This window comes from Ambystoma mexicanum, chromosome 7p (assembly GCF_040938575.1).
Source record: "Ambystoma mexicanum isolate Mex_15411 chromosome 7p, UKY_AmexF1_1, whole genome shotgun sequence".
Classification (NCBI taxonomy): domain Eukaryota; kingdom Metazoa; phylum Chordata; class Amphibia; order Caudata; family Ambystomatidae; genus Ambystoma; species Ambystoma mexicanum.
This window is the reverse complement of record NC_090939.1, coordinates 521,108,801-521,130,727: the sequence shown is the minus strand read 5'-3', so window position 1 is coordinate 521,130,727 and position 21,927 is coordinate 521,108,801. Positions and strand designations below refer to the sequence as shown.

General features: G+C 48.5%; 1 protein-coding gene across 2 annotated transcripts in view; it reads right to left on the bottom strand.

The window, feature by feature from the left end:
- RPGR (retinitis pigmentosa GTPase regulator) overlaps positions 1-21,927 on the bottom strand; it is a 951,931-nt gene that overhangs the window by 506,901 nt on the left and 423,103 nt on the right. The gene's annotated exons all lie outside the window — the stretch shown is intronic.

Genomic DNA, 21,927 nt, shown 5'->3' with positions numbered 1-21,927 from the left:
AGCTTTGGAAGCTCTCAGGACCGTCGATGGCCAAGTCTTGTTTCCTTTGAAAGTCTCTTACCTATGAGGGCCTGATGTGTTCAGCTAACAAAACAAAAGTTCCTTTAACCAAATGAAAGTTTGTTAAGGTGAAAATGGTCCCTCTCTTCTGGACGCTGACGCTTCTCGATTCTAAGACACAATTCACATAGGGTGATGGCTTCACCCCTGCGTCCTCCTCTTCCGGGCGCCGACACTTCACATCGTATTCTACAAATTATATAACAGTTCCTTTATCAATCAACATTGGGTGACAGCTCCAACCCTGGATCGCCCTCGAACCGGCTCGGACCCCTCTTCTCTTTAGCTAATTGGGTGATGGTTTCACACCTGGATCTCCCTCAGTCGGGCTCGCATTGCTCTTGGCTTTTACGGGATTTCTCTTCACTTAGTTTCTTAATATATTTTCCAACAGTTCAGGGTGAGGATTCTCCATTCTTCGGTCCCCCTCTTCCGGGCGCTGACCCCTCTCGAATTTTAGCCTCCCTCAGTCGGTTTCACTATGTATTTCCTTCTTCACAAATCTTAATGTCTTTTAAAACAGTTCCAGCGGACATCCCTCGGCCAGGTTCACTTTTGTCAACGCATTGTTTCTTGGGACTATAGACTTTGCCCCTCTTGGGATTTGCTTCCCTTGCTTCCTCTCACTGCGGGATTCACTTCCCTTTCATTCACACAGTTGGTAGATCAAAGTCTTTCAATTGTATGGGATTTTGCTTGACCCTTCGTATGACCACTTTGACCTAGTTCGGTGGCCCTCCTACGGCCTTCTGGTATCGGTAGTTCAGATGGGTATGTACCGTTGACCTCTGCTGCAAGACACTTGTACTATTGTTCGTGGTCTTAGGCTCTCTTCAACAAAGGTTCCACAGGTCTGGCACAAAAAGGGCAAGGTCACTTCTCTCAATTCCTGCCGCCTTTCTCCTTCTCTTGAACTGCTGATCCTGATTAACCGTCTCGTCGTGCTGTCTGCTGGGCTTGCCTTGCTCATAGTGCACTCTTGCTTCACCTTTTATCCCTGTGGGGAAAAGGAAGGGCCGTCAGGTGTGTGTGATCAGGTTAATTAGCGGACTTTGCCTGACCCTCGTGTCGGGACATGTCAGGTAAACCGTCTTATTACAAGTCCATTGTTTTCTACATCGGGGAAAAGTGTTGGTGTCGCAAACAGGGAGCGGTAGAGTTTCTACATCTTCTGCATGGTAGGATGGGGATAATGTGTTATCGGGAATTATGATCTTCGTATTGGAAAGGGGAAGGGTTGGAATGTCAGAGTATCCTACGGGATGGGATAGGGAAGGTTTATAAAATGGACGAGAATGACCGGGATGGAGAACAGAACATAGGGGATTGTGGGAATAGTAGTGTTCTATCCTAGTAGATTGGGTGTTCGGGACAAAATAACTAGAGGAATGTGGAAACAAATGTCCAAGGTTGTTTGGATAAGATGCAAGCGGGTTACAGATCTTAGAAGATGGGTTTTATCTGGAGGGTTTATTGGATCTGATTAGGAGAGATTTAATGGGGGTGGGGGCAGATGTATTGTAAAGTAAGAAGGTCTTAGGGATCTCGTCCTCTTTTTCCTCCTCGGTACAGTACCGTGCCTCACCTTGGATTTCCTCCCAAGCACAACCCTGGTCTCCCTCACCCAAGTGATCCTCCCCCAGTGTTCTACCCCCAGGAACTGAATCTAACAGCGATGACGGTGTCCTGGCCAACTGGATAAGGGATTCCTGGGCTCTAACTGGGAGAATATCTTCAGGTTTCTCAAAGACCCTAGTGGATAGGAGTAAAAGAACAACACTGGGAGCGATGGCTCCGTCCAAGGCATTTAAAAAGAAAATGACTATGCTTGCTCTCCAAGATGTTTGGAGGATAGTGAAAGGACAAGTCAAGGATTTAATAACTATTCCCATGTACACTCCTCCCAATCTAGGATCGATTAAATTTGGGCTTCCACAGGGCTGTTGGGGAAGGTAGGGGATATACAGATGGGTTCAATTTACTTGTTTGACACTGCGTTTTGTGCTTTATGGTGGTGTTAATTAGTTTTAGACATTTTTAGTCCATTTTTAAAAACTATTTCATTTTGATTTAGTACATGTGAAAATTTGTTGCAAACTTGTTTTTAGACATCCATCTGGTGCTATTAACTACTCATAGTTCTGCTGAAAGTTATTTTGTGTGTTTTTCCGAGCTTATCGCTGCTTTCGGGCTGAATAACTTTTGAACGAACTACATTTCCCTTGATTCCTGTAGTCCGTGCCAGTATTTAATTACACATCAGGCAGGTAAGTGCCGGCACGTAGGATCCGGTTTGTGACAGTGAGTGCTCTGCTCTGCCCACCCTGTTTTCTTTTTCATATTGATTATTTGAATTCCGTTGTTCTGTAGAACTTTCGGTTCAGCATCTTTTATTGACATAAAGGTATACTAATAAAGATCAGTGCAGCCTCGTCTCCTCTATTCAGAGAAACCGAAGAGATCGCCTCAGAATAGAGGCAGAAGAGCTAAGTGTTGACAATACTGCTAATGAAACCTCACTAGCAAGATATGAGAAGGGATATGAGCTCCTTGTATGGGAGATGGTCTTAAAACCGGAAATATAATAACCTCACTCTCAGATAACTATACCTCCATTAAATGTGGACTCCTCAATACTCGCTCCCTAGTGCTACATGCTACAGACATTTCTGACTGTATCACTGAGAATAGTTTTGATATATTCATTCTCACTGAGACATGGCTTCATGATGCAGCATTACATTCTGTATCACTTTAAATACCTGATGGATACAGCTGTCTACATACCGATAGGAAAACAGGTTGAGGGGGCGGTGTGGCTATGATTTTTAGGAAAACTTTAGATTTTTACACCTCCACACCTCCTCATCTCGATCTTTGTGAGGCAATACAACACAAACTCAATATAGATGCATCACACTCACTCAGTATAATAATTTTATATAGGCCACCACGTAACACTCCCCTTTTTGAAGAACAACTACTAGCTTTTATAGGAAGCTCATCTAAAACTAATTTGTCGGTTACCATCTTGGGTGACTTCAACTTATGGGCCAACAATCCACAAGATTTGGAAGTAATGACATTGCTGCAAACCCTGTCATCTCTTGGTTTTAAACAAACTGTTGATAAACAGACCCATAAAGCAGGGAATACACTTGACTGGATACTTTCCAAAAACCAATCATTAACGCTAAAACACATAGCAATTTGCCCCTGGTCGGATCACTTTCTGCTTGATTTTAATTTATTACTACCACTTGGTAGCATGTCTAGAGAAACAACCTCGTTCCCCAAGGATCATGTACAGCTCCCACTCTTTACAATCTTCTCACAAAACCCATATTCGACCTACTTGACTCTATGGGTGTGGCATATACCAACTATGCAGACGACACTCAAGTACTCTTACCAATATCCGGCCTCTATCACTAAGATGCCATTGCCCTTCACGATATCCATGCTACTATCCAGGAATGGATGGCGATCAATGGCCTTTGTCTCAACGGAGATAAGACTGAAATACTTATCCTCGGCCAGAAAAACACCTTAGATAAGCTAAACCCCCAGTACACCAATTTCAACACAGACAACTTCACCATCACTGTCTCATCCTCCGTAAAAACATTAGGCGTATACATTGATGCAAACTTATCAATGAGCAAACAAGTCAGCGCCATAGCCTCGGCATCAGCGTACAGCAAACTTATCAATGCCATTAAACCATACTTGTCCGCTCCTAACTGTCTAGCAATAGCCAGAGCAACAATAGGCTCAAAACTCGACTATTGTAACGCTCTCCTAGCTGGCACCTCTTCCAAAAACATTCACAGACTACAAACTACACAAAACAATGCCCTAAGAGCCGCCATGAGCATCCCTAGAAGAGACCACATAACCCATGCCAGACATGCAGCACGGTGGTTAAAGGTCAAAGACCGCATTACTCTCAAAATCCTCACCATCACACACAGATGCATCTACAACACCGCTCCCACATACCTATCAGAAGCTATTTCAAGAACACAATCCACGCGCCCCGCAAGATCTCAGTACATCAACCAGTTCCACACACCATGCATCAAGAGAGATAATGCTAGTGGGCTAGGCTTCTCTTACATTGCACCGAAACTATGGAACTCACTCCCTGCCATCCTCAGAGCGGAAACCTCCATCTCTGTCTTCCGCAATACCCTCTAGACCCCTTTCTTCGACTAACACTGTCACCATGCCTTTTCCTCTTAACCTGTATATTGTAATATAAATGTAATATAAACTATTGTAATCTTTGTATATCTTGCATCACAAATGGAATCACTATGTAACAAATGTCTATATCTTTTATGTAACTAAGATATGCCATGTACCAAGTTCCACGATGCTTATGGGCTGCAGTGCGCTATATACATTTGAATAAAACCAACAAACCTTACCAAGTGCCATACGCAATTTAAAAAATATTACGTCCAAAGCTTTTGATTCTACCATAAATCCACTACGACCGCCACTGGTCAATTAGAGGAATTTACCACTGCTATTAGCGATGCTACTAATAAAGCATTCGCTATTCTTGCCCCTCTCCGTCCAATTAAATATAAGAAACAGAAGGGGCACAAATTACATTTCTCTTCTGAAATTCGTTTGGCTAGAAAGGAAAAGAGAACATTTGAAAGCAGACGGAGAAGTCACCCGTCTCTTCATTCACTGACAGAATATAAATTGTCGCCAAGGAGTAAAAGAAACTGATTTTTTAAACCAAATGTGCAACCCTTAACACTACAATAGAAAGAGCCCCTGTGAAATCTAAAGAGCTCTTTACAGTTCTCAAGGAAATCAAAGGACTGTAACTGAACCTCGAGCTATCGTAGATGATAGCTGGTGTCAGAATTTCCTAGATAGCTTCTGCCAGAAAACCCAACAACATCAAATATGCATCCAAGAAAAAATGGATTCACAACTCCTTGCAGAAGACATAGATACTATAGGGTTGGATGACACTATCCAGAGTACAAACCTTTTCTCGTTGTCCAAAGTCTCTGAACAAGAGGTACTTGAGGTCATAGAATATCTCAAGCCGACGTCTTGTAAAGGCGATATTTTCCCGTCTACTCTTTTTAAGGAATTTGCAAGCACATCAACCCTTGGATCACAGAGCTTGTCAACTGCTCTTTTACTGAGGTACATGTGCCTACTGCTATTAAAGAGGCATGGATTACACCTATGTTAAAATAGGACAACCAGCATCTTTTGATACCAGAAAATGATTGCCCAATAACAAATATGCTGTGCAGTTTATATTAAAGGATCTTACCAAAATAGCGTATTTACAACTCCAAGCGTTTGTTGAGAAAAAATAATATCCTGGCAAATGAACAATCCGTTTTCTGTATTAATTACGGGACCGAATCGGCCTTGTTAGATTTGAAAACAAATATCACTGAGATCATTGAGGAAGGGAGCTCTGCATTACTGCTTCTGTTGGACTTGTCTTCAGCGTTTGACTTAGTAGATCATAGCCTTCTGGCAGATAAATTACAAAAAGTAGGTCTATGCTCTCCAGAAGCAGTCTTCTGGTTAAAATCCATTCTCGGCCCAAGAACAGCTTGTGTCGCCAAGGGGACATCACAATCACAGAAAGTATCCGTGACATGTGGAGTCCCTCAGGGATCACATTTATCTCCCCTGCTGCTTGTGCAATCTCCTTAAATCTCTTGGTGTCAAATTCACCAATTAAGCCGAGGATACCCAGATAGTTTTTAAACTATCTGGGATCTATGAGGAGGACTCGGCTAACATAAACAAGATATTTGGGGCAATCCAAACGTGGATGGCCCTAAATTCTTTAGCCCTCAATGACAAAAAAAACAAGTTGCTCATTGCTAGTACCCCTCATCGATTGAAGAATCTAGATAAAAGATATAAGGTTCTTGTCATAAATGGAAATTCCATTCCAGTATCAGAATCTGTAAAAACACTAGGAGTATTCTTTGATGCTCATCTTTCATTTCAGAAACATGTATCATATCATAAATCATCATGTTCATACTTTTCACATCTCCTATGGCAAATCCGTCCATATCTGTCAGAATCTAACAGAGCCGCGTGATTGCGGCAGCAATAGTCAATAGTAAATTAGACTACTGCAAAAGCCTCCTCATAGGTACATCTAAATATAATTTTGTGAGACTCCAGGTTATACAGAACGGCGTAGTTCAAGCTGTTTACGGACTCAACTGACAAACTCATATTACTGAATACCGGAAGAAGTTGCATTGGCTCTCTATAGAGCAACAAACTAACTTCAAAGGTTCAGTTCTTGTATTTAAATGTCTTACAGGGGTTGCTCCTGAATATCTTATATCGAGAATTTAAAAAACAAAGTCAATGCGGACACTGCACTCGAATGACGAGATGTTGCTAACCCAGCCACATATAATCTTAAAGAAACTGGGAAGGTCAAGCTTTAATGCATGGGCTCCATATATTTGGAATCTAATCCCGCTGCAAATAAAACAAAGTGCAACTCTCCACCAGTTTAGGAAACGGCTCAAAACATTCCTTTTTGATGCCTAACTAAACAACAAATGCAATCCCCGACACTCCGGAATGACACTGAGATCAAGTACACACAGTCTTTGTGTACAAGCTGTTGCCCTTTTTTGTTATTTGTATGGCATTGTCTTGTGAGTGCCCCGAGACCTTTGGGTTATTGTTGCGCGATATAAGAATCTGTTTTAGTTTTGTTTTAGTTGTCAGATCACACCACAGTGCATATGACCTTCATACTTGGAAATACAAGGGCGGGGCTATGGAAGTGGAAGTTCCCCACAGAACTCCTACAAGACCAGAGTCTTGTAACCAATCGATTGGAGACAAGATAGACCAGTATTTTGTAGACAGTGAAACAGCTGACAGGAAATAGTATGGGATGCCTTCAAGGCGGTAATGAGGGGGTACTTAATAGCAATTAAGGCAGGGAGGGACAAGGCAGTGGGAGGAAGAACTAGAGGGGAAGCTGAGACATATCCAGGGGGAAATGTCCAAAAAACCCGATGAATAAATTAAGAATGGCTATGAGACATATACAGGGACAATTAGAGATGATTCAACGAAAAAGGTTGATAAAGTCACTACTATATTTAAAACAGTGGTATTATGTGAGGGCCAACAAGGCTCATAGGCACCTGGACAGACAACTGAAGGAGAAGGGGCCCACACAGACAATTATTAAGCTTCTGAATAGTCCAGGGCAGGTCAAGCCAATGAACAAAGACATGGGAGAAACTATTTTAGCCCTGAGGCTTACAAACCTATTTAATACATGTAAAATAAGGGGCTCCATCACACAACCAATGAACTAAGCAAAACTGGTGGTATTTCCCAAACAGGGGAAGGACCCAATGCATCCAGGCTCTTATCGGGTGATAGCACTGATAGATTTGGATGCAAAATTGTATATAAAGATAGCAAAATTGTATACAAAGATATTGGCAGATAGACTAACACACTTGTTGCCGAAACTAATTGGACAAGATCAATCAGAATTTATACCAACCAGGCAAACGTTTGATAACACTCACAGACTCTGTCATCTAATAGAAAAGGCAGGCATGACCCAATTCCCGGCAATACTCGTATCATTAGACGTGGAAAAAGCTTTTAACTGGGTCGAGTGGTCTCAGATATTTTGCACATTGAGACATATGGGGTTCGGTACGGGATTCATCCAAATGGTACGAGCGAATTATAATTCACCAACAATTGGCATCGCTCTAAATGGGATGCTGTCACGACAGGTGACATCGGGGTTGGGCACCAAACAAGGATTCCCATTATCTCTGCTGTTATTTGCAAGCTACCTAGAACCTCTACTGACTAAATTATGGGTGACGGGTCAGGTGCAGGGAATAACAATGGCGGGAGAGGAATCGCATTCGCAGATGTCATGGTGGTAGCTTTATCAGATCCGGAAAACTCCTTGCCAGAGCTCATGAACAAGTTGGAAGCATTTGGGGCAATATCTGGGCTAAAGATCAACAGACAGAAATCGGAAATTCTAAATGTATTAGTAAATTCAGAGGCAATGGATAGGCTGGTGTCTACAACCCATTTAAACATTTTGGAAAAAGGAATTGATACTTTTGACGTAATAATACCACCAAAAAAAAGCGATGGGGCAAATGTATGGGGCGAACTAACCGCAAAAGTTGGAAAAAATTAAAACAGATCTTGTGAAATGGAACCCCCCCGACAAGAACATGGTGGGGACGAATGACAGCAATAAAGACGGCGATACTGCCAAAATTATTATATTACTCCCAAGCACTGCCTATTAGGGTTCCAAGGATTTTCTTCAGATCCCTGAACAGAGCCATAATGTCAAACATTTGGAAAAGGAAACCCCAAAGGGTATCCATGTCTACATTAACAGCCCCAAGGAACCAAGGGGCTTAGCACTCCCCAATTTTGACAGATATTACGAGGCAGCCCAACTACGGGTGGTGAAAGAATAGTTAGCAGACGACCAACAAAGAATATGGGCCCGACATGACAGGTCCTCTCTCTCGGGGGTTAATGTGGTTGAAAAAACAGCATAGACACCCCAAATATCAAGAACATTTAGATGATTGGGGTAGGGGTGGAAGTATGGGATCAGGCAGTTGAGTGAGGGGCCTTAACAGTAAACCCATCCCTATGTCATCCAATGTTCAGAAATCTGGATTTTCAGCTGGGAATGGAAAAGGGGGCATTCAAAGCTTGAACAGTGCTGGGATGACAGAAGATACGGGATATGCATCAGGGGAAGGCCCTGAGGACCTATGAGGAATGTATGCAGGATATGGGACTAACGGATAGGGCTCAATTTAAATATAACCAACTGAAACATTGGTTAGTTACCCCAACGGCAGCCACAAGGCATTTGAACCCTTTTGAAGAATACATAACAACTCACACAGGCACAAGAATTTTGTTATCAACGACCACGAAGAAATAGTCATTGGAAGTATATGAAAAAATGGGAAGGGACACGGGGGAAGCCATTACAATAAGACAGTGGGAACATGTGTGGGGAATAATACCGAAGCTAACCTGCTCTATTCAGGTGAGGGAATTGTGGATTAACCCCTTAAGTGCCAAGGACGAGATATCTCGCCCTTGACATTACCTCCGTAGTGCCAAGGATGAAATAGCTTGTCCTTTTTGGCACCTTGTTTTGAACGATCCCTGCAAAGCAGGTATCGCTCAAAACTGTAATCCAACCCTTGGGCTATGTGAGGGGGAGGTCCCCCCCTCACTGTCAGAGGGCTGGATTACCTTCAATTTCACGTCGGCGCGCGTAATGCACGCCGGCGTGAAAGTGACAGTAATTTCACTGCGGCAACCATTTCGGGCTGCCGCGGTGAAGAGGAAGGGGAGTGCCCTCCTCTCTCTCTGCCTCGATCTCCGGCTGTATTTCAAGCCGGAGATCGAGGCAGGTGTTGTTGGAAAGGGGAGATTGTCCCCTTTCCAACGACACCCTGTGTGACAGCATTGCTAGTCACGGATCGGGCGCAGGGCGCTCAATCCGTGGCTAGCAATGGCCACTAGACCACCAGGATCCCATTTAGAAGCAGGGGGAGGGGAGGCTGCTTACTAGGTAAGCGGCCCTCTCAGACCCGAAGCCCTAAAGCATGGGGCCACATGTATGGAGACCCCTGGGGGCAGATGGGTAACCATCTGCCCCCAGGGGTGGGGCCATATGAAAACATTAAAAATGTGGGCCTAGGGTGTCAAGGCCAGCAAGGAAAACAGGGAACCCCATGCATTTCTCAATAGAGGACACCCATGGGAATCCACAGAGGTCTGACTTGCGCACATCGCAAGTGACCAAGTGAAGAGCCGCAGAGGGGTAGGAGGGAGGAGGGAGGGTTCGCATGTGAATCCATGCCAGACCCATGCTGGAGAACAGCATGGGTCTGGCATGGATTCACATGCTCATGAATATAAGAATACATAGCAGTACACACATGCACAACCACGGGAGGTGGCAAGGCTCAACATTAAGCATTACATAAACTCAAAATTAAGCAACACTTACCTCCTCACCAGGCCCACCTTCAGGCAAACAGGTTGCGCAGCACTGCTTGGCCGACTCTGGACTCCTCCCTGGAATCCCGGTCGACGCAGAAGAATTTCGTGAAGATATGCATCGACCTCCACGTAGCAGCCCTGCAGATGTACAGCAGGGGCACACCAGACAAGAACACCATAGTAGCAGCGATCGCTCTGGTCGAATGGGCTTTCGGACGGCCGGGCAACGGTCAGTTTGCCAACCGATGACAGTGCATGATGCAGCCAGAGAGCCATCTGGAAATGTAAGCCTTTGAGAGGGCCTTCCCTTGATTCACAGGTCCAAAGTTCACAAAAAGCTGTGATGTCTCCTGAAAACTCTTTGTGCGGTCCACGTAGAACTTCAGAGCTCTAGCTACATCCAGCGAGTGGAAAGTCCTCTCGGCCGGCGACGAAGGCGACGGGAAGAAAACTGGAAACACCAAGGGCTCGTTGAGGTGGAAGTCCGACGGCACCTTGGGCATGAAGGAGGGGTGCGTCCTCAGCACCACCCTCGTCTCGTGGAAAGTATGGAGGCTTGCAGGATAGGGCATGGATCTCTCCCACTCGTCGTGCGGAGGCGATGGCCACAAGGAACACTGTTTTCCACGACAGAAATTTCAACGGTGCCGAATGCAGAGGCTCGAAAGGCGGCCCCATGAGCCTGGTCAGCACCACGTTGAGCTCTCATGCCGGGGCCGGAGCCTTCACCGGTGGGAACGACCGGAACAGTCCCTTCATAAACTCCTTCACCAGGCGATGAGACCACAGGGATAACCGTACCGTAGTTCTGGTGTAACGGGAAATCGCTGCAAGATGGATCTTGATGGAGGCATGAGCTAGCCCCGCCTTGGCCAGCGAAAGCAGGTACGACAGCACTTGAGGGGCCATAATTCGCAGAGGGTTAATCTTCTGTGCACAGCACCAGACAGAGAACCTCTTCCACTTGTGTCCGTAGCACTTTAGAGTCGAGGACGCCCTGGCCTTTGCAAGCACCATACCCTCCAAACTCTAGTGCTGCAGGAGTCAGGCCTGCAAGTTCAGCGACTCTGGGTCGTGATGGAGTATGGTGCCTCCTTCTCTGGAGAGAAGATCTGCGTCCGTCGGCAGTTTGACTGGGAGGGGGGGGACGCTGACAAGTCCAGAAGGTCTGGGAACCAGATCTGTCTCGGCCAAGCCGGTGCGACGAGGATCATCCTGCACCGGGACCTCTTGAGTTGGGTGATGAGTCGGAGCAGCAACGGCAATGGAGGGAACGCATACAGAAACAGGCCGTCCCAGGGGAACGAGAAAGCATCGCCCATGCTCCCCGGCTGGGGAAACCTGCTGGCGAACCTCTGGCACTTGGAGTTCATCGCCGTCGCAAAGAGGTCGATCTGGGGTTTGCCCCATCGTTGGAAAAGTCGATCCACTTGATCCTGACGCAGCTCCCACTTGTGGCACGAGCGCAGCTCCCTGCTGAGTGAGTCGGCAATGACGTTCTTTATTCCTGCTAGATGGAAGGGCACCAGAAACATCCCCTGGGGGACGGCCCAGTGCCACAGATCCTGGGCCTCCTTGAACAGGGCTGGGGATCTGGTGCCTCCCTGCTTCCGGATGTAGAACATAGTGGTGGTGTTGTCGGTGAAGATCCTCACCACCTTGCCCTTGAGGGACGGGAGAAATGACCTGAGGGCCCAGAACACTGCTTGGAGCTCCAGGATGTTGATGTGGAGTGACCTCTCCTCCGGGAGCCAAAGGCCTCTCGCGTGCAGATCTCCGATGTGCGCACCCCATCCCTCCAGGGAGGTGTTCGTCGTCACCGTCTCCTGATTTACCGGGGTCTGAAAGTCCTTGCCCGCCGCGAGATGCGCGCGGGTGCCCCACCATCGGATCGCTTTGCGGAAAAACTTGTTGAGCGGGATCCTGTCTTCGAAGCTGCCATCACTTGTATCCAGTGGGCATCGAGGAACTCCTGTAGAGGAAGCATCCGTAGCCTGCACAGTTGCACCAGGTAGATGCATGAGGACATCATTCCGAGCAGGGACTTGATGGATCTCACCTTGGCCACGTCTGTGGCCAGCAGGCGTTGCACCTTGCTCAAGATGGCCTTCGTTCTTTCCTCCGACGGCGAGGCCAACCGCGCCACTGTATCGAGCTTGGCTCCCAGAAACAGCGCGACCTGCGACGGCACCAGGTGGGATTTTGTGTAGTTGATGGAAAATCCCAGGTCCGTGAGAAGTTGGACGGTCTCCGCCGTGTGTTCGAGGGCGAGTTCTCTTGTCCTTGCCCGGATGAGCCAATCGTCCAGGTAGGGGTAGACATGGAGCCCGCAGCCGCGCCGCCACTGGTGCGAGGCACTTCGTAAACACCCTGGGTGCCGACTTCAGCCCGATTGGCAGGGCCTTGAATTGGTAGTGCCACCCCTGGACTATGAACCTGAGAAACTTTCGGTGTCCTTTTAGAATGGGGTTGTGGAAGTAAGCACCCTCCAAGTCCAGGGACGATAGGAAGTCGCCCTCCTCCAGGTGTCCCAGCACATGCTGGAGGGTGACCATCCTGAACTTTTGCGCCTTGATGTACTTGTTTAACTGCCGCATGTCCAGGATGGGGCACCAACCGCCTGTCTTCTTTCTGATGAGGAATTATCTTGAGTATACTCTGGAGCCCCAGAGCCTCTTGGGGACGAGCTCGATGGCACCTTTCTTGAGCATCGCCCTTACTTCCAACAGCAGTTGAGGGACTTGATTTTCCTTCCTGGTCACGGGAGGAATGCGGGGGCACTTCTTTAGAAATTCGAGAGTGTGCCCGTGGGCCAGGGCATCCAGAGCCCAACGAAGAACTTCGCCAGCCGGCCTCCCACCGGGGTGCTCAGGTGGGGGCCCAACGATACGGCCGGTTCAGTCCTGCTTGGAGGTGGCTTTGGAGGCGACGATGACGAGAGCCTCCTGACTTGCCGTGTCCTCTGTAGGCCTCCTGCGATGAGGAGCGGGCCGTCTGGCGGTACGTCAAGGAGCCGCCGCCGGATCCCTTGGAGGCACCCTGCCTGCCTCTGGCGTTCCGAAAGGGCGGCCGTCGTTGCTGCAACACACCCAGGGCCCGAGCCGTCTCCGTGTTGGTCTTGATAGCCTGAAGCGACTCATACACTGTTTTTCCAAACAGATTGTTCCCGTCGACGGGCATGTCCAAAACTCTGGTTTGTACGTCCTGGTGGAAATCAGTTGCCTTGAGCCATCCATCCCTGCCGTCGAAGGCAAACACTGTTGCCCAACTGGCGGAATCCGGTGTCAGCGATATCCGTGGCCACCGTTATGGCGTGGTCCGACGCCACCTCACCTTCCTGCAGGATCTCCAGGGCCTCCGACCTCTTGTCGTCCGGCAGGAAGTCCAGCAGGGGAGCGATCTTGTACCACAGTTCCCTGTCGTAGCGGGCCACAATCGCTAGGGTGTTGGCCGCCTTAATTGTCGTCGCCGCGGACGAGATGACTCGTCCCATGGTGTCCAGCTTCTTTCCCTCACCGTCAAGGGGGAGGTCGAAGTTGAGGATGACGCCCCTGCCGCTTTCTTCTTGGCCGCCGCCGAGACGACAGAGTCCGGGGACGGCTGTGCCCTAAGGCACAAGGGAGCGGAATTGGGGACCCGGTACTTCTTCTCGTACCAATCCCTCTTGGCAGGTGTCGTGGAAGGGTTCTTGAGGAGAGCAAGTCCCTCCTCCCAGATGTCGTCAATCAATGGTACCGCAAGGACCGTCTTCCTCTTGGCCTCGCGCCGCTGATAGAGGAAACCTTCCTTTTTCTGTTCCTCAGGGCAGAGCCAAAAAAGCTTGGATGCCCTGGCAATCATGGCGTGGAAAGTGCCAATTTCGTCAGGCAGGGAGGCCTGAGGGAGTGGTGATGGAAGGCCCGTCCCGTCGTGACCACCCTCGTCATCTATCCCCGTCGTGGCCGTCTCCGTTCCCCTGTCGTCCCCCGGGACAGGGGAAGGAGATGAAGGCTGAGCGGGCCATGAGGGCTGGAAAGACAGGGGAGGATGAACTCTCCTGCGCTTGTTCGGAGTGCTTCCCAACAGGCCCGGCTCTGTGGGTTCATCCGTTGGGGTGAGGGGCAATCTCATCCTTATCTCCGTGCATAAGGTTTGGATTGCCATCAAAATGGCCACCGAGTTGTCCTGAGGCTCGGGTCCTGGCTGCGACTGGCGCGATGGATGCTTCTCCTCCACGGCAGTCTCGTCGGCGCCACCGTCGCTCTCTTCGTCCGCCTCCTCGGGGTTCTCCCCGTGGGACCAGACCTCCTCGAACCGCTTGTTGAGGCCCTGCACGACTTCAACCAGCTCCTCCTCAGAGGCTGTATCTGTGTCCGTGACAGCCACCGCCCCTCCCCCTCTTTTTCCACCGGGGTCTTCACGGGGGTCTTATCGATGGGCTGAAAAGAGGATTCCCTCCGTGGCGGCAATGAAACTCTGGGCCCCGAGGTCGCCTCCGCTGGGTTAGCCTCCACACGCTTCGCCAGGGCCACTGCGACTCCCTCGATAGAGACCTTCTCCTGGTGGATCAAGGCCTTCACCACCTTGGGTGCGCTTGAGGCCTTCACCGTGGGGGAGGGGTCACCGCTTCGCTCCCCCTCTGCTGATCCCTTTGAGATCGACCGGGGCCTCTCCAGAAGCTTCTCGGATTTTCTCTTTCCTGAGCCAGAGTGTTGGCTCGTGGTTGATGGCGTCGGTGAAAGTGCGCCCTGCCTGGCAGCCGAAGAGCCCGACCCTTTGGCGCTCCCGGTGCCCGTGGACTCGCGGTGCTTTGCCTTCTGTTGGGCCCCTGTCGCCGGGGTGCCCTCACAGGACTTAGAAGACCGCTCGGATGACTTCTTCTCACCTTCTGGTCCCTTCTCCAGCCAGCTGGCGAGGCGGGTCCGACGATCCCTCATAGTCCGCTCTGACAGGTTCTTGAAAAACACACAGTCCTTTTCCACGTGCGTCTTGTCTTCGTGAAGGCAGTAGAGACATCTCGAATGCTCATCCTCCTTGAAAACATTCTGTAATCCGCATCCAGGGCAGTTACTAAACAGCTTGGATCCGGGTGTCGAGCTTCCCTTGTCCTGGGCCATGTCCACGAGGTAGGCCTCAGATCTTCTGGAATCCTCCAAGAAGCGTAACTCGATGAAACCTTCGCCCTTGAGGGGTGTAGAGAAATCCGAAATGGGTCCCCGTTGATCGGAAGTAGAAACTGTGGAGCTTGAGGCTCGATTGACTGAAAAAAATCAGATGAAACTCTTTGAAAAATCGCAAAACGCAATCAAAGCTCGAGAGCTATAGACTCCCAACACTAAAATGTGCGGTAAAAATCTGAGGATGGCTGCCAGGGGCGGGGCTTAGGGAGAGGGCAGTCATTGGCTGGGGGCAGTATGACCCAGAGACCAGTGATTGGTTACTACTAAGAAAGACAGATCAGGAACGAAACTGATACTGATTTTTTCTTTATTGAGGATTCCCAGCCTGACGACGGGGAATATTCATGAGCATGTGAATTCATGCCAGACCCCATGCTGGAGAACTGTATGGTGTGCCCTTCCACGAAATTCATCCAATTCTGCTGTTGGAAAAGACTTGGGGCTAGCTGCGTTTTTGGCTCTCCCATTTGCCCCCAGGTAGGTGCACCCATACATGTGAGGTATCATTTTCATTGGGGACACCTGTGGGAACGCGGGAAGGTAGGCCATGTGTTGTTGTCGGCGTGTTTCGGTGAGTGAGCCGAGTGAAATGTGTGGAAATTGGGGGGTTTTCGCCACATTTTGGACTTTGCCAGACTTTCTGGGTAATAAATATTGGGTCGATTTGCGCAAGTCAGACCTCTGCGGATTCCCACGGGTCTCCTCTTTTCGGAAATGCATGGGGTTCCCCATTTTCCTTGGTGACTTGGACACCCTAGGCTCAAATCTGTATGGTGTGCCCTTCCACGAAATTCCTAAAATTCTGCTGTCGGAAAAGACTTGGGGTTAGCCGCATTTTTGCCTCTCCCCTTTGCCCCCAAGTCGGTGCACCCACACATGTGAGGTACCGTTTTCGCCGGGACACCTGTGGGAACGCGGGAAGGTAGGCCATGTGTTGTTGGCGGCGTGTTTCGGTGGGTGATCTGAGTGAAATGTGCAGAAATTGGGGGGGGGGGGGTTTGACACATTTCAGACTTTGATGGGCTTTCTGGGTAATAAATTCTGGGCCGATTTGCGCAAGTCAGACCTCTTCGGATTCCCCAGGTGTCCTCTTTTCGAAAATGCATGGGGTTCCCAGTTTTCCTTGGTGGCTCGGACACCCTAGGCCCATATCTGTATGGTGTGCCCTTCTGAACAAAATCGTGAAATTCAGCTGTTGGAATACTTGGGGTTAGCCGCGTTTTTGGCTCTCCCCTTTGCCCCCACGTAGGTGCACCCACACATGTGAGCTACCGTTTTCGTAGGGACACCTGTGGGAACGCGGGAAGGTATGACATTTGTTGTGTTTGCGTGGTTTTCACATCGTTTTGATCCATTTGCTGCTGCCCTTTGTCACACAACCCTTTCATTTTCCAAATGTGACCTACATTTAGTCGCTGCTTTAGGCACCATACACTTTGGTAAACTACACAAGTCACCTACCCTTGAAAAAGTCTGCCTGTGGTCTTTCAAAGAATGTATGCTTGCCCTTCCTCACCACATTGGTTTTCCTGATTTACACATGCTGAGTACGTCTGTTCAGGCCGTAAGCATAAAACTCCTACGTACCATGGCTCCAATCCTTGGCTTGTGGTATTGCTTATTTTGTGAAACATTACAAAAAATGTGTTATTTCCTAACTGCAAGAGTTGGGGGGAATGTAGTGGAGCATTTTTGTTCTCAAAATTCATAGAAGCCATTGCCATACCAGGCCAACCATGTCCACCACATACCTTTTTTTCGGTCATTTTCCCGCTTTTACCCCAAATTATGGATTTTTTCCCCACCTAGTTGTTGCCTGACCTGTGCAAATCACCCCTTCCTAAACCTGGAACTTTTTCTACTTTTCAGAAATGTATGCCTTTATGTCTTCCAATTCGGCTTTCCTATCCTTTTCTTCCATTCTGTCCACGCATGTCCAATTGGCAAAAATGGCCACAATCGCCTACCTCTCACAAAACGGTTGCTAACCACATCTAAGAAAATGTTTTTAGTTTCCACTCAACCTGTTCTTGAAAGCCAGGAAATTGGGGAATTCAGCAGAGCAAACCATTTGTTCCTAGCTCTTACAAGGAAAAAACCACAGGCTTCTTTGTACATCATTTGATTGCCATTTTTTGGAAAAAACCAAAATGTTCGCCCTTTTTGCTTATTTTCTCCCCCCCCCACAGCAACGTAGGATTCCTGGGTGGCGTTACAACCGCCTACATGTGGGGAAAAAAAGGGGCCAAATTTGGCCGAGATATCTCATGCAACAAAAAAGCTACAAGGCATTGAATGGCGACATACCGAAATCACCAAAAAAGTCCTTGGCAATGGGGGAAAAACCCATGGCACTTAAAGAATTAAAGTGCTACTTCAATGGCATTATACGCCTGAGAGAATTCACATAATGTTTCCCTTGGTATCAGATCTATATTGGAGTGGGTGCAAGGCGCTGGGGAACTGGAGACATATTTGGTGGAACTGCCCGGTGCTACAATGATATTGGGGCAGGGTAAAGAGGCAGAAGCAGGAGATGTTTCAGGAAACAGAGTTATTGGGGGAAAGGGTGTGGGATGTGGGATCCAGGGTCGAAATTTATGCTAAAACACAAACTGGCATTCATGATCCTCCTGATAGCAACCTGGTTGGTGATCGCGCAACAGTGTAAACAGGAATCAGCACCCACGAGCAAGGACTGGCTACAGAAAGTGTGGAGCTTTGTCTCACTGGAATGGGTAACATATAAGATCCAGGGAGACCAGGATATCTTCAAAACAGACTGGGGACAGATATTAGCGTATCTACAAAGTGAATACATGCTACAAGGTGTCAGCATAAGATCAGGATAATGGACAAGTTATTGATCCAACGGAATATAGGAAGATTAATGAAGGTTCTCACTCCGGCGAGGGGGGAGAGTTGATGGTTCAATATATTATGTAATATGGGATCTATGGAAAATAATATAAACATGTTTTTTTTTTTTAAATTGAAAAATAGGGAGCAAGCGGAAAGCTAAAAAAGTATCTAAACTGGTTGCCAGGTCCAACAACGTCCGTGCGGAAAAAGGGACTCAGGTGAGGTGCTGGATGGCCCCGGCACGCCATACTAAATTTAAAGGGGAAGTTCCATTTTTCGCTGCCAAAGTTTCCGGTACCGTCCCCATGTTGGGGGGACGCCTACAAGGATGGAGGAAAGGGGACGTAACGTATGAGTATGTCCTTGATATGCAAGTGCCAGTAGAGTCCCTTCAGCTCTCATGAACTTCTCCACAGCCACTCATGCAGTGATTTGAGAGACAGCTTTAGCAGACTTTGAAGCACTTTGTAAGAAAAAAAGGTGCTTCATAATGCTCAATAAAAATTTACAAACGCGCCAGTGATTCGAAGGGATCTAGAGCATCAAGCCGTGATGCTATGTCGCAATAAGATCCTGTATGCTCCAAAGTACATTCAGCTTTCCCTCCACAAATACCTCCCCTCTCGAGCTCTTAGCTCCTCTACCTCTAGCTCCCTCAGGGTCAGTTTTTCAAAGAAACGAGCTGGGGGTAGATCTCTATCTTTTGGCTGGGGCCTCCCTCTGGAACAGCCTCCCTGCCACTCTAAAACTTGAGGAGAACCATCTCCGGAAGCACCTCAAGTGCTTCCTCTTTGATTCTGCCTTCGCTCCCCCTCTCCCCTGCTGATCTGTTCTCTCTTGGCACCGTGCACCTGGCCACCCTCTGTCCTCCGTGCCCAGGTACCTGCTCACCCTGCCACCCTCCTGCACTGCCTCCGGGCCACCCCTTGCACTGGGGTCTGTATCTGTACCCATACAGTCTCCCCCCTTTTTTCTTCCTGCACTTATCAGACCTACCCTGTCTGCTGCCTTAAACCCAGCACTTGCCAATTGCTTGCTGCACTACCACTGTTTGTTGCCTTTATTATTTATGTATTATTATTTATCTGTTTCTCCTTTGCTCCGCACTTTCCACTTCTCCCCCCTTCCATGCACTTTTCCCCTCCCTCTCTCCCATGCACTTGCATGTTCTCAATGTCACTGGGCCTAGTAAGACCGTTGTTTTGTTCTCCCCTGTTCCCCTCCCTTGTCACGCTCTGAAAACTTGTGTACGAGCGCGATAGAAGAACAAGTTACTTCTTACCTTGTAACGTTCTTTCGACGGGATGTTCCTCCGATGTATTCCTTATCTTTGATAATACGTTTCCAGCTTGCTGGCCTCGGAAATTTTTTCTGTAGAGGGCGCTGCGCGTCGACGTCCGCCGAGTCGATGTCCCTCGACGGCCACCGTATCAGCGCCGATGTCACCATGCCCATAAATAGCCACGCGCTGCGTCCGTTGCTCAGTTCTGTTTTGTAGCATAAGAAAAGTCATGCCTGAATTGGTTATTGACCTTGAAGGAGCGTAAGCTGCAACCACAAGGGAAGTATTACTGCGGGGATGGATGGGAGGGGCGATAAGGAATACGTCGAAGGAACATCCCGTCGAAAGAACGTTACAAGGTAAGAAGTAACTTGTTCTTCGAAGGGATTGTGTCCTCCGAAGTATTCCTTATCTTTGATAGACTCCCATAGCAGTGGCATGTAATTGGAGGTGGGAGTGAGAATGTTATGTAACCCTTTAGGGATGGACCGAATGTAATACGGCCTTGCCAAATCTGGTCTCTTGAATAGTGGAGGAATCCAGGTTGTAAAATTTTGTGAATGTATGTGCGGACGACCATGTGGCAGCCACACATATGTCTCGGACCGGTACCCCTCTTTGGAGAGCCGAAGAAACCACCTTTGGGAGGAAATTGGGCTTCACCTGTAGGACAACTTTGTCCTTGTGGAAAATTGTATGTGGGGGTTTACAGGAGAGAGCTGGTAGCTCGCTCACCCTCCTAGCAGATGTTAGTGCTACCAATAGGACAGTTTTAAGCGTGAGAAATCTCAGCGAACAAGAGTGAAGTGGTTCGAATGGAGTGCCCATTAGGAAGTTTAAGACTAAATTTAAGTCCCATAAGGGAACCTGGAATGGTTTTGGAGGATAAACATTAGTTAATCCCTTGAGAAATTGTATCACTAGAGGAAGTTTGAAATACGATGGTTCCTCCGCAGTGCGCTTGAAGATAGAAAGCGCTGCGAGATAGCCTTTTACAGTGCCAACTTGAAGGCCTGAGTTTGCCGAGTAGAAACAATAACACTGTTGGTGTACCACATGAAAAAGGGTCGATATTCTCTTCCCTACACCAGCTGCAAAATTTATTCCAACAGCAGCGGTATAAAGACTTTGTTGCTGGCCTTCTCGACGAAAGCAACACCTCCATGACGTCATCAGGGAGATCCCAATCCTTGTACCTCACCCTTTCAGAAGCCAAGCGTGAAGGTTGAGGGTTCTGGTGTCCGGATGGAGAACCTGACCTCCCTTCTGCGAGAGAAGATTCTCTTTGAGTGGAAGATGGATTGGAGGGCAGATGGACATATCTAGAAGGTCCGGGTACCACGTTCTCCTGGCCCAGTCCGGGGCAATTAGGATCCTGGTTTTCCGGAATCTTCTCAACCTCCTGATAATTTGAGGAATAACAGGGACTGGTGGGAACGTGTAAAGGAGTGGAAACTCCCAGTCCACTACGAACGCGTCTCCTAGAGCTCCTCTGGGGGAAATTCTCTTGAACAGAAGAGATCGCACTTCCTGTTGGTGCTTGTGGCGAACAGATCCACCTGAGGGGTTCCCCAAAGGGCGAAGATCTCTTGAAGGGCTTCCTGAGCTAGCTCCCACTCGTGAGAGACTGTGCTCTGCCTGCTCAGAGCGTCCGCTGTCAAGTTCTTCTCTCCGGCTAGGTGGACTGCCGATAGAGAGATTCCTTCCCGAATTGCCCAAAACCAGAGCTGCATTGCTTCTCTGCAAAGTGGCAGTGATCCTACGCCTCCTCTTTTGTTGAGCTAGTGCATGGCCACCGTGTTGTCCGTCATTATCAGGACATTTCTCCCCTGTACTGATGGCAGGAAAGCTTTCAGCGCTAGTCTGATCGCTCTCAGCTCCAATAGGTTGATGTGTAGTCTGGACTCCGATGGAGACCAGCGACCGCTGATGGTCAAGTCGTTGGCATGGGCTCCCCACCCCGTGAGTGAGGCGTCTGTGACTACTGTTATCTCTGGCCAGGGTTGCCAAACCAGTTCTCCTTTCAAGATGTTCTCTGGATAGGCCCACCATTGAAGGTCGCGGGCTACTTTGTCCGGAATCCGGAGGAGATCTGTCATTCTCCCTGAGAATTGCGACCACTGAATTCTCAGTGCCCACTGAAGAGATCTCATTCTCAGGCGAGCCTCTGGCACAAGGAAGATGCAGGATGCCATGAGGCCTAGCAACCTCAAAAAGTCGAAGGCTGGGAGACGTTGGGCATTTTGAAACTTGGTGACCATCTGCAGAATATCTTGATCCCTCACCTCTGGTGGCGAGACTTTTCCCAGGGAAGTGTCCAGGACCGCTCCAATGAACTGGAGTCTTTGTGATGGTATCATCTGTGACTTCTTTAAATTGAGGGAGAAGCCCAGTTTGTGAAGGAAGTGGCAGACATAATCTAGCTGGACCTGGGCTTGTTTCGAAGATACAGCCCTGATCAGCCAATCGTCCAGGTAGGGATAGACGTGGATC